Below are 13,738 nucleotides of genomic sequence, written 5' to 3' on the forward strand. Positions count from 1 at the left end.
AGAAGTAGGGCGTATTAAAACCGTTGAATTTTACACTTTCCGATTTCAAAACAAAGGATTTTGCTGTAACACTTCCTTATACAACAGGGGACAATATTAATATTAAATTAATGCTTACATAATGCTCAAACTGTTCAAATATTCATACTGAGATGTGAAGTAAGCAGCTGTTCGTAATATAATTTGCCTACTTTCCTCTGTCTGTATGTATGTCTACCCCTCAGTCTCGTTTCTTGATGCCGGCTTGGGATGAGATGAGATTAATTTATACGGCATGTTTCTACGGCCGGATGCCCTTCCTGGCACCAACCTCAGTTGAGGAGCTAATGAAGGCGAAATGTGTTATGGTGAATGAAATTGGGTAAGGGGTGCGAGGACTCAGCTCTGGCCTATGGATAGGAACTGTACCTGCATTTGCCAGGAGGTGAAAATATTAAACCACAAAAACTATTCTGAGAACAGCCGATGGTGGGATTCGAACCCACGCATTTCCTGAATGCAGAGCCATTAAAACACGTGGCCACTCAGCCTACTTTCACCTATATAAATAAAATTATAATTTTTGTCTGTACACTCGGATTAGATGTACAAGATTCCAGAACTTAATGTTAAGAAAATGCTTAGATTAAAATAAGTTGAAAAAAATTATACTTCTATAATGATAGCAGGAAAAGATGATATTGCATTTGGAAAATAGTGGGTTCAAATCCCATTGTCGGTAGCCCTGAAGATGGTTTTCCGTGGTTTCCTATTTTCACAACAAGCAAATGCTGGCTGGGGCTGTACCTTAATTAAGGCCATTGCCATTTCCTTCCCACTCCAAGCCTTGTCCTATCCCATTGTTGCCATAAGACCTATCTGTGTCGCTGCGACATAAATCCATTGGTAAAACAAACCCATGTCACAAAACATCCCTGATTTTCTGTAAATTTCTGTTAGAGTATCCATTATAGCCTCCATGGCTCAGATGGTAGCGCGTCGGCCTCTCACCTCTGGATACCGTGGTTCAAATCCCGGTCACTCCATGTGAGATTTGTGCTGGACAAAGCGGAGGCAAGACAGGTTTTTCTCCGGGTACTCCGGTTTTTGCTGTCATCTTTCATTCCAGCAACACTCTCCATTCACATTTCATACCATCTATCAGTCATTAATATAATTTTGCAGTGATCACAAATAGAATGCCACTCGCACTGAACTGCTTGCAACAAGATCTAACTCAGAAGTGAAGTGAGAGGTTTGGCAACTCCCAGCAAGACGAGCTGGCCAGAAGATTTATCTCCATGGCAATCGTAGTCCCCCCACCCCTGTTTCTTTGGCAACCATAACCCCCCCCCCCCTCCTTTATCCTGCCACGGCAGGCAGTAAAGGGACCTCCCTCTAAGAAATGTCAGACGCCAACTTTTGTTATTAGAGGTATAATAAGAGTAACTAAGCAGTAGATACAATATTTTACAGAAAAAACGCACATTACAACACAAAAAATTCTTCAGAGGTGCAATCCATTGAATAATCACACCTAAAAGTGACATTAGTAAAGAACTGCATCTATCAACAGTCTATCAGTACGTAAGATCATGTTTGGAAAGTCCACTGACCTAGCAGAAATCACAGTCATCCAACTGGGCTGTTCAAACAGTCTTATTCAACCTTGCATTATAGAAACATAGATCAGAAGCACAGTTCATATGTAAGCATGTAGGGAACTCGCAAGGCACTAGGAATAGAACACACACAGCTCAAAGGTTGCCACTAAGTTCATAATTTACTATTGTCCGTAGATAGAAAAGGGATGAAGTCTTGGCTTAGAAATGTCATGCTGGCAAATAACATTTTTAAAAGGAAATTTACCGAGCTTGATAGCTGCAGTCGCTTAAGTGCGGCTTGTATCCAGTATTTGGGAGATAGTGAGTTCGAACCTCACTGTCGGCAACCCTGAAGATGGTTTTCCGTGGTTTCCCATTTTCACACCAGGCAAATGCTGGGGCTGTACCTTAATTAAGGCCATGGCCGCTTCCTTCTCACTCCTAGCCCTTCTCTGTCCCACCGTCGCCATAAGACCTATCTGTGTCGGTGCAACGTAAACCAACTAGCAAAAAAAAAAAAAAAGAAAAAAAAGAAAAAAAGAAAAGGAAATTTGTTTCTCCTGAGATTCCAAATTTAAAAGGATGAATAAAGATGTTCGTCATAACTCATCTCCAAATTCATTGTACTAGAGCAGAAAAGGCAGTCTGAGTTCACGGCTCCATAATAACGAAGACGATATTCCATGTTCCACCCTCTACACTGGCTAAGGTCCATCTCAATTGAATCAGATGAAGGCCTGGTTTATATGGAAAAGTGTAGAGGGGGGGGGGGAATTAAGAAAGGCAAGTCGAGCACCTTCTAGATGTTCCGAGAGCGTGTGCTAGTAAACAGAACACTATCGGGTGAAGTCATCAGGAGCGTGAGCAGACTTGAAGGCAGTCAGTTGATAGAACACGGCGAACATGAATAGAGCTGGAATGCATGTAAGGTGGATTTTCAATAAATATTGGTGATCAGGTGAATCAATAACAGTCGCCGAAAGAAATGCAGCGTATTGCCGTAATAAAGGTGAGTCCATAGTAGTACCAGTAGTAGTAATGATTGAGGTTATGTGCGTGCAGCGAATTTCCCTTTGCAGTAGATGCCGGTGATGTGATGAGTCCGCTACATACTCAAAACATTGTTAATTTCCTTTTTCCCTCCTTTCATAAGATTCTTTATTACTGCCCAGAAAAGTTTTCTGCTGCTTTCCAGGTTATCACCAAAATCATCCCACGACTTCTTTTTGGATTCAACAACTATTTGTTTCACTCTGTTTCTTCCATCTACATTCAAATCCCTGTCTGCCCCGGCCCTTGTTTGGAGCCATTTCTGATAAGCCTTCTTTTTACGTTTACAAGCTGCTCTCACTTCATCATTCCACCAAGATGTTCGCCTTTTCCCATCTTTATGCACAGTTGTTCCTAGGCATTCCCTTGCTGTTTCTACTACAGAATCCGTGTATGTCACCCATTCTCTTTCCATATCCTGAACCTGCTTACTGTCTACTGTTCGAAACTTCTCGCTAATCATATTCATGTAGCCATTGATGCTTTCACGGCCCTTACTTATAGACATTACACTGTATAGGATTTTGGGCTTATGCCGTGTCAGAAAAATAAGGTGAAATTCTTTACGTTTTGCAGAGAACTGTGCTCTGTGTCATCAGAAGAAAATCTTGACTGTCCATGAGAAAGGCTTCTTATACAATGACTTTTTTAAATTTAGACAAAAAATAGAAGTGGAAATGGTACGTTCATTCGTCACCAGATGGCTCCCCGGACGTGGCTCGGCACAAGCGTTCGAAGCGGAAGCTTACTGAACCATCAGAAATCAGTCTAAGAGGGTCCTGTAACATGTGACATAGACAGGTGTATGACATTGACACAAGCCTGGAATGAAACATCTGGTGATGAAGAATGTATGAATTTTGAAAACACCGAGATGAAATAACAATAGTGAAGGGACAGGGAAGGGAACTACCTACGTAAATCCTTAATGGCTGGCAAACAGGTATTACTTAATTAATAGCCAGTGTCAGTATTGAAATTGTTAGGATTTCTTTGTATTTCCACAGCTTCCTGTATAATCCTGGACCTGTAGTGTCTAGTGTGGGTAAGAGCTCGAGCATCTTGGAACATGACATCATGACCCGACGATAGAGTGTGCTCAGCTTTTGCCGATTTGTCTGGCTTGTTGAGACGAATATTACATTCATGTTCCTTGATACAGGTACCAATGGACTGGCATGTTTGGCCAATACATACCTTACCGCAAGTTCACGGAATTTTGTATACCCCAGGACGTAAAAGTGGGGACAATTTGTCCTTGGTTGTACTCAGACTGTGAGCAATTTTAGTGGCGGTGCCAAACACGGTTTTTATATTGTGTTTGCACAGAAACCTGGCAATTTGATCTTTGGTGTTGTGAATGTAAGGCAGTTCCCTTCACTTCTTTTTTCTGTGAGCTTTGCTTGGTCGTTTCTCTAAGATGCAGGGCTCTATGAATCTGCAAATCACTGTAACCATTACCCTTGAACATGACTTTGGGCGTGTCCATCTCCACCTGGATATTTGATGGCTCACAAATTCGTCTTGCCCTCTTGGCAAGTGTTGTGAGAATGCCTTGTTTTTGTGCTGGATGGCGGTGAGAATCTGCATTAAGATAGAAATTTGTGTGGGTAGGCTTACGATAGATGGCATGTCCTAAGGAACCATCTGGTTTGTTTCTTACTAGAACATCCAAGAAAGGAAGGCATCCGTCCTACTCCATCTCCATAGTGAATTTAATTGAAGGATGTTGCTGATTTAGGTGGTTTAGAAATAAATAGATTGATAGATAATGCCTTTATTGGTGGCGTAGTTAGGGCTCAAGGCCCTCTCTTACACTTAACCAGTAGATGAGTATACATTTACATAACTTATAATTTCGAATACAAATAAAACAAATAATATTAATAGCAATAATATTAATAATAATAACAATGAAAGAATCCTTAATTTTAAAATACACAAAATAACGTACACTTAAATGATGTAACTACAGTAATCCATTCATTCATCTCCTTCATTCACTTAACAATTATCCAGCAAGTTAACGGGATCTACTCAGCAAATGCTCGTGGCTAGCGACTTTAAACTTACGATGAGAAGGTTTGTCTCTAATGTTCGCAGGTAGCAAATTCCATGACCTAGACACAGAGATTATGAAGGAGCGGTTGTACACAGCAGTACGGTTTATAGGTATGGCAAGAGAGGAACCAGATCTTGTATTGTGTTCATGATAGGACGAGAGGTAAGAAAAAGATGAAGACAGATAGTCGGGAGTATTAGTGGAAAGAACTTTGTGCACAAGTGATAGCATGTGAAGTTCACGGCGCTGGTGCACTCAAAGCCACGACAGCTCCTTATAATAAGGTGATATATGAGCATCATATCGCAGATTAAAGATATATCTTACGCAGCTGTTCAGGCTCCGGTCCAGTTTCTTGTTACTGTCCCAGGTTATTTCAGTCAACACAGTGTCACAGTAGTCAAATATAGGTAGTATAAGAGAGCGAATTATTTGTACTTTAAGTCGAACAGAGAATACATTAGCGAACGGTTTCAGGGGATATAAGCATTTATGTACTTTATTGCATGTGCTTATCACCTGTTGAGTCCAATTTAGGGTCTCATTCATAAAATAATTCCTAAGTAAGTAGACTAGAGTATGATTTTATTGTTTAAAATTATTGGGGAGATGTTCTGTTGCTTGAGGGAATATAAGTTTTTACTGGTACCGATAATAATAACTTTAGTCATAATTGGGTTCTTTAATAAACTGTTTTTATTTGCATAGTCACTAAGATGTTGAAGGTCGGAATTTATTTTAGTAATTGCAGTATCAATATCACTCGGTTTTGAATGATCGTAAGTCTGTATATCACCCGCGTACACTTGCAATTTGGAGAATTTAAGAGCTTTTGATATATCATTAATTTGGATGATAAATAGCAGTGGTCCGAAAACCGACCTCTGAGGGACACCGGGATCTTACTTTGCCATCCTGAACTCAAATTTCCAACTGTCACACGTTGCCGGCGATTTTCAAGGTAAGATGAAAAGAAACAAAGTGATGTACTATTAAAATTTAGCTCTCGAAGTTTCTGCAGTAGTAACTGAGGATTTATAGTGTCGAAGGCACTACCGAGATCTAATAATGTCAGTACAGTCACGTCCCATTGGTCCATTGCACGTCTGATATCATCTGTCACACGTAGTAAAGCTGTTAGTGCTATGTCCCTTCCTGAAGCTAGATTGAAAGGGATTAAGGAGAGAATGCTTGGTAAGGTATTCAGTAACTTGTGTATGAACCAGACATTCAAGCACCTTGGATAAGGGTGAAAGGATGGATACTGGACAATAATCTGAAGGAGAATCTAACTTGGAACTCTTCGGGATGGGTCTAATTAGTGTATCTTTCCAAACATCTGGGAAAACTCCGTTTGTCAGGCAGTAGTTAAAATATGAGTTAGTATTGGCAGAACCCTCCCCTGCGAACCATGTGACCTTGCCGCGGTGGGGAGGCTTGCGTGTCCCAATGAAGCAGATAGCCGAGCTGCAGGTGCAACCATATCGGATGGACATCTGTTGAGAGACCAGACTAAGGAATGGTTCATCGAAAGGTGGGTAGCAGCCTTTCGGAAGTTGCAAGGGCGGCAGTCTGGATGATTGACTGATATGGCCTTGTAATAATACTCAACATGGCTTGGCTGTGTTGATACTGCTACACGGCTGAAAGCAACGGGAAACTACAGCCGTAACTAACTCCCAAGGACATGCAGCTCTCTCTGTACGAATGATGTACTGATGATGGCTTCCTCCCGGGTAAAATATTCCGGAGATAAACTAGTCCCCCATTCGGATCTCCGGGTGGGGACTACACGAGAGGGGGCGATCATCAGGAACATGGATACTAACATTCTGCGAGTCAGAGCGTGGAATGTTAGAATCAAACAGACTTTCAACGTATTATGTCGTGTTACGTACATGTAGTATGTGTTGAAGAGATGTTAAGTACAGAACAAAAATGGCCATCCGGACACCAGTGGGATTCGAACCCACAACCTCCCGATTTCGCGTCGGTTGCTCTACCAATTGAGCTATGGTGGCCTAGGCCATCTTTATTCTGTTTGAAAGGATCTGAGCTACAGGTCTGGCACTGCTGCTAGCACACTGTAGAGTGCATTTAAGTCGCCCGTTGTGGGGCATGTCAATGAATATTGAATTTTCACGACCGCATTGTAATCAAACTGAACAAATCGCTCTCTTCATGCAGATTCTCACCACCATCCAGCACAAAAACAAGGCATTCTCACGACACTCACCAAGAGGTCGAGACAAATTTGTGAGCCATCAAATATCCAGGTGGAGATGCACATGCTCAAAGTCATGTTCAAGGGTAATGGTTACAGTGATTTGCAAATTCATAGAGCCCTGGATCCCAGAGAAACGACCAAGCAAAGCTCACAGAAGGAAGAAGTGAAGGGAACTGCCTTACATTCACACAACCACAGATTGAATTGCCAACGTCCTCCGCAAACACAATATAAAAACCGTGTTTGTCACCGCCACTGAAGTTGCTCACAGTCTGAGTAAAACCAAGGACAAATTGTCCTCTCTTTTACATCTTGGAGTATACAAAATTCCCTGTACTTGCAGTAAAGTATACATCGGCCAAACATGCCAGTCCATTAGTACCCGTCTCAAGGAACATGAACGTAATATTCGTCTCATCCAGCCAGACAAATAAGCAGTAGCTGAGCACGCTCTATCATCGGGTCATGATGTCATGTTCCAAGATGCTAGAGCTCTTACCCACACTAAACACTACAGGTCCAGGATTATATGAGAAGCTGTGGAAATACGTAGAAATCCTAACAATTTCAACAGGACACTGGCTATCAGTTAAGTAATACCTGGTTGCCAGCCATTAATGATATACGTAGGTAGTTCCCTCCCCTGTCCCTTCACTATTGTTATTTCATCTCTGTGTTTTCCAAATTCGTACGTTCCTCATCGCCAGATGTTTCATTCCAGGCTTGTGTCAATGTTATACACCTGTCTATGTCATATGTGATATACACATGTTATGTGACCCTCTTACACTGATTTCTGGTGGTTTGGTCAGCTTCCGCTTTAAACGCTAGCGCTGTGTCATGTTCGGGGAGCAATCTGGTGATGAATCAATGTATCATTTTCACTTCTATTTTAATGTCTAAATTTCTAAAAGTCATTTTTTTTAAAGCCTTTCTCGTGGACAGTCGAGATTTTCTTCTGATGACGCAGAGCACAGTTCTCTGCAAAACGTAAAGAATTTCACCTTATTTTCTTGACACGACATAAGCCCAAAAGCCTATAATGTATCATGTCCACATCCGTGTACTTCTGTCTACTTTCCTCATCCTGGAGATTTTCTACCCTTATTCGTTTGCGGACAGATTTCACTTTCTCTACGCTAGGCCCAGAGATAGTTCACTACATTTCAGATAGTGACCTGTATCAGCGAAAAATCCCCGGAAAACCCGTACATTCCTAACAGATTTCCTGAATTTGAAGTAGGTTAAGATATAGCCTTTTATAGATCTGGTGCCCCTAGCCTCCCATGTGTAGTGGTGAATAGCCTTATGCTTGAAGAATGTATTTGTAACTGCTAAACCCATACTAGCACAGAAGTCCAGCAAACGCTTCCCATTCCCATTAGCTTCCATATCTTCCCCACATTTACCAATCGCCCTTTCGAATCCTTCAGTTCTATTTCCAACTCTTACATTGAAATTGCCCATTAGCACTATTCTATCCTTGCTGTTGATCCTGACCACTATGTCACTCAATGCTTCATAAAACTTGTCAACTTCATCCTTATCTGCACTCTCACATGGTGAATACACCGAGACAATTCTCGTCCTAATTCCTCCAGCTGACAAATCTACCCACATTATTCGCTCATTTACGTGCTTAACAGAAACTATGTTGCGTGCAGTGGTATTGCTGATAAACAGCCCTACCCCATACTCTGCCCTTCCCTTTCTAACACCCGTCAAGTACACTTTATAATCTCCTATCTCTTCCTCGTTATCTCCTCTTACCTGAATATCACTTACTCCTAGCACATCCAGATGCATCCTCTTAGTTGACTCAGCCAGTTTTACTTTCTTTCTTGTATAAGCCCCATTAATATTGATAGCTTCCCATCGAATTCCATTTAGTTCGCCAAGTTATTTCCAAGGAGTCCCTCGCCTGTCAAATGGAAGTGGGACTCCATTGCTCCCATTCGTCCGAGGCTTGCTTAAAATATTCTGAGCTCGGTAAATGCTACCCTACTTACACATAGTCCTAGTGAGGATCTCTCCTATAACGGGTTATGGACCACCGGTGGGTTGTATAGTCCTAGCCGCCTGAGACACAAGAAGGGCCACGACTCAGAATATGTCCGAGATGCCCACTCCCATTCCATAGCCACTTGTATCCCGACGCTCAGGACCACTTACTAGGCCACTCAGCCATTGCCCATGGTTCATGAACTAGGACGTGACTACAGTAACCCATAAACATGAACCATAAAATGATAACAATAAATAGTTTAATAACACCAGGTAGTCGTACCATAAATATGCTTCATAAGTAAAATAGGAAGTGAAACATGGATGATAACTCTCTCAGAAAGAGGGAGAATGGAAGCTTTTGAAATGTGGTCGTACAGAGGAATGCCGAAGGTGAGATGGATAGATCGAATCACGAATGAAGAAATACTGAATCAAATTTGTGAGAGGAGATTTATTTGGCTAAATTGGTCCAGAAGAAGAGATAAAATGATAGGACACATTTTAAGACACCCACGATTTGTGCAGTTGGTTTTTGAGAGAACTGTACGTGGTAAGAGCAGTTACGGGTAGACCAAGATATGAATATGTCTAATAGATTAGAACAGATAGAGGATGCAGCAGTTATATAGAAATGAAAAGGTTAGAATGAGATAGGATGAGATGGAGAGCTGCCCAAACTAGTCTATGGACTGATGACTCAAACAACAACACAAGTAAAGCAGAGAAAAAGAAATATGAATTAATGACAAAATCTGACTGACAAATAAATCATGATCCTAAAATGTGAAGGTGATACCAATTGTGCCTGTGCCATCAGCTAACTTGGATTTGCCATAAAAATCCATGTGAAGCCTTAAAAAGAAAAGTTCCAAAAATAGGGAAAAAAGAGAAACACAAGGTTAAATATCAAGAGAACGAAAAGGAAAATAAAGTTAACCACACTGAGGAGTCCACACAAATGCATGGATGTAAGAAGCATTCTTTAGCAAGTCCAAGTGGACAACATGGGCAACAATTCGGAAACATACAAGGTGGAAAATGAAATTGAAAAACTCTGGTAACAGCTGAAAGGAGCAATCGCATCTGCAAAAAACTCAACTCTGAGAATGAGAATTGAATCAAGAATCTAATGACCTAACGACAGAAATACAAGAATGTTGATTTAGGGAAAAATGATGAAATACAGCAGATTATACGAAAGAAGATCAGGGAGGCTAAGGAATCTTGGATGAATGACAAGTAATTGTAGAGTTACAAAGCAAGTAGGATGAATTTAAAAAGAAGTAACAGGTAACTTCGAAACTCGACCTTGCACTCAACTACTGAATGCAGGAAGTAGACTGATTCCAGTGAAGAGGAAGCAGAGGTGAACTGCATGCAAGGTCTATTTGGAAAAAGAACAAACCTAATTTTACCATACTACACAAGAAAGAGGACAGAACAGATGTCGCCAATTACAGAGGCATCTCACTCCTTCAAGAGACATACAAGATACTATCTGTTGCATTGCTATCAAGATTAGAACAACAAGTTGAACACAAAATCAGCGAATACCAGGGAGGCTTTCGGAAGGGACCATCATGTGTGGAACAAATTTGGAACCTCAAGACAATACTGCAAATTCTGAACACAATAGGAATAGATAGTGAAGATCTTACATTTGTGAAAAATCTTCTGTGAGAATTGGAAACTCTGAGATGTGTCATCAGGATCAAACAGGAAATATGGCAAGGATGTGTATTATGTATGGGAGATATGCTGTTTGATATGTATTTAACGTTAAGAATTTCATTCTTCAGGTTCCGTATTGAATCAAAATTCACAATAAAGAAAGATAATACATTAAAATTCTTCATTTGTTAAGTCCAAGTTGCAGCCCCATTAGAATAATTTTACTTTTTAATGTGCACTTATTCATATGGAACACTCTGACTAAATGTTTGTTCACTTCTTTTAATATGTCAAACATCGCCATAAAGCCTTATAAAATGAATCCAACTGTTCAACAGATAGAAGCAACATAGATCAAAGCTGACAATTGTTTTTTGCTACAAGTAGAATTAATTTCTTTTAACTAGTCATTCTTTTAATTAGTAATACTAAGGTGTACACCCTATAGAAAAACAACCATTTTATCTCACTGACAATCAGCTTGTATATATAAATATAATTTTAGCTTTATCATGCATGTTTCTCAAACTATTATTGTGATATTACTATGGGAAATGTAGCAAAGGCTTTTCAGTCTGTCAAACACATAGCAAATACAATGTAAATTAAAACACTAAAAGCATATCTGTAAAACACACACTAACATACAAAGAATGACATGTTTCGTTCTACAAGAACATCCTCAGATTCTATCAAATCACTTAAAATAAGCTTATGTATGTACAGTATTGTTTACGTAGCGTAAACTTGTCAATGATAGAGAGATAAGTGATAACATGAAACAGTAATGACAAAAAATAAATTATATACAATTATAATATAGTGAAAAACTTACGTATTTATCTAGACTGCCGATGTTAAGTCTGTTGTCACCAAACACTATTTCAGGACTGTGGTCATGGAAAGTTTGTGGTGAGCCACGCTGTGCGTGGAGAGGGGAGGGCAGGACAGGGAGGGGCCTAGTAGATCGATGTGGATCTCTCCTATTGGATGATAAAATCGGGTAGACTATAGAGTGGAGAGGGGGGGGGAGAGATGTAGGCCGGAGCGGCTGGAGCGCTGTGGAACTTTCCATCAACATTGGAGGGGGGGAGAGATGTTATTGACCTATTTCATGTTAATTGTACCTGTAAGTAATATGGATGAATGTAATTATTATAATTTTTTATTATTTATAATAGGTGAATGAAGTTCGGAACGGTATTATTATTATTATTATTATTATTATGAAAAAAGCAATTCACCTTCCGTCAACATTGGAGAGGCGAGAGAAGTTATTGACCTTTTCCATGCGAATGTACCTTTATGTAATATGGATCAATGCAAATTAATAATTTTTAGTTGAATAAAGTAAGGGACGTTATTATTATTATTATTATTATTATTATTTACGATAGAAGCAATTTAAGGAGTAGGTGTTGTCAGATATTATGCGAGTAGAGCAAATAGGGGGGAATTATTTAAATGTGTATTATTATTATTATTATTATTTACGATAGAAGCAATTTAAGGAGTAGGTGTTGTTAGATATTATGTGAGTAGAGCGAATAGGGGGGAATTATTTAAATGTGTATGCTCATTCAGGTTATTGGCATTAGTATTTTTTGCGACGTAAATTTCTATTGCTTCTTTTATATTCACAGATTTACTTTTATTTTCGAAGTGTAAAATTTTTAGATCAGTGTTGATGTCTGTGAAATGGTGTGAACAGTCGTAGATGTGCTCCCCGAAGGCTGAATGCCGATTATATCTGATCGCGTTTTTGTGTTTTTTGTATCTTGTATGGAAATTACGTTTTGTTTGACCTATGTATGTGGCGTTGCAGTTAGGTTCTTGGCACTTGAGTTCATACACTCCTGACTTTGAGAAAGGGTCCTTTTTGTTTAAGTTGCACCTGCTGACGTGTCTCTGTAGTGTGTTATTCGTTCGAAAAGCTACTTTTAAACCTTGTTTCTTGAAAATGTTAACTACTTTGTATGTGTTATTGTTAACATAGTTGAGAACCACGTAGTTTTCTTTGTCGTGTGTGGTGCTTTCCCGGCGACTTTTCTTATGTTTATTTAAAAGTTTATCCACTGTGCCTGGAGGATGGTTGTTTTCTTTCACGATTTGTTTAATTATTTGCATTTCTTCATTGAAATCTGTTGTGCTCATTGGTATGGAAATAGCTCTATGTATCATTGTATTCAGTCCTGCTATTTTGTGTGTGTATGGGTGGTTCGAGTTGTTGTCAATAGTGTGTGATGTCTGAGTGGGCTTTCTGTATACCTTGTTTTTTTTAATTTCGTGTGGCTATTTCTAGCCGAGTGCAGCCCTTGTAAGGCAGACCCTCCGATGAGGGTGGGCGGCATCTGCCATGTGTAGGTAACTGCGTGTTGTTGTGGTGGAGGATAGTGTTATGTGTGGTGTGTGAGTTGCAGGGATGTTGGGGACAGCACAAACACCCAGCCCCCGGGCCACTGGAATTAACCAATTAAGGTTAAAATCCCCGACCCGACCGGGAATCGAACCCGGGACCCTCTGGACCGAAGACCAGTACGCTGACCATTCAGCCAACGAGTCGGACTGTATACCTTGTAAGATAGGTTGTCATTATTCCTGTTGATTGTGATGTCTAAATAGTTTATTTTCTTGTTATTTTCTGGTTCCATTGTGAAGCTGATGGATTTGTGTAAAGAATTTAGAGTGTTTAATAACTGGTCTGCATTAGTGACGTCATTATCATATATGCATATGACGTCATCCACAAATCTGCTCCAATGTAAGATTCCTTTTGAAAGCTGGCCCATTAAGAACATGTTTTCGAATGCAGACCAGTTATTAAACACTCTAAATTCTTTACACAAATCCATCAGCTTCACAATGGAACCAGAAAATAACAAGAAAATAAACTATTTAGACATCACAATCAACAGGAATAATGACAACCTATCTTACAAGGTATACAGAAAGCCCACTCAGACGTCACACACTATTGACAACAACTCGAACCACCCATACACACACAAAATAGCAGGACTGAATACAATGATACATAGAGCTATTTCCATACCAATGAGCACAACAGATTTCAATGAAGAAATGCAAATAATTAAACAAATCGTGAAAGAAAACAACCATCCTCCAGGCACAGTGGAT

At 39.9% G+C, this 13,738-nt stretch overlaps 1 protein-coding gene and 1 non-coding gene across 3 annotated transcripts in view; one reads left to right on the top strand and one right to left on the bottom strand.

Moving 5' to 3' along the window:
- Positions 1 to 13,738, top strand: part of LOC136884553 (zinc finger protein ZFP2) — a 92,259-nt gene that overhangs the window by 16,393 nt on the left and 62,128 nt on the right. The window lies entirely within an intron of this gene.
- On the bottom strand, positions 6,644 to 6,717 carry TRNAS-CGA (transfer RNA serine (anticodon CGA)). Its single transcript has one exon. It is a non-coding gene; the product is annotated as a tRNA-Ser (tRNA).

This window comes from Anabrus simplex, chromosome 12, assembly GCF_040414725.1.
Source record: "Anabrus simplex isolate iqAnaSimp1 chromosome 12, ASM4041472v1, whole genome shotgun sequence".
Classification (NCBI taxonomy): domain Eukaryota; kingdom Metazoa; phylum Arthropoda; class Insecta; order Orthoptera; family Tettigoniidae; genus Anabrus; species Anabrus simplex.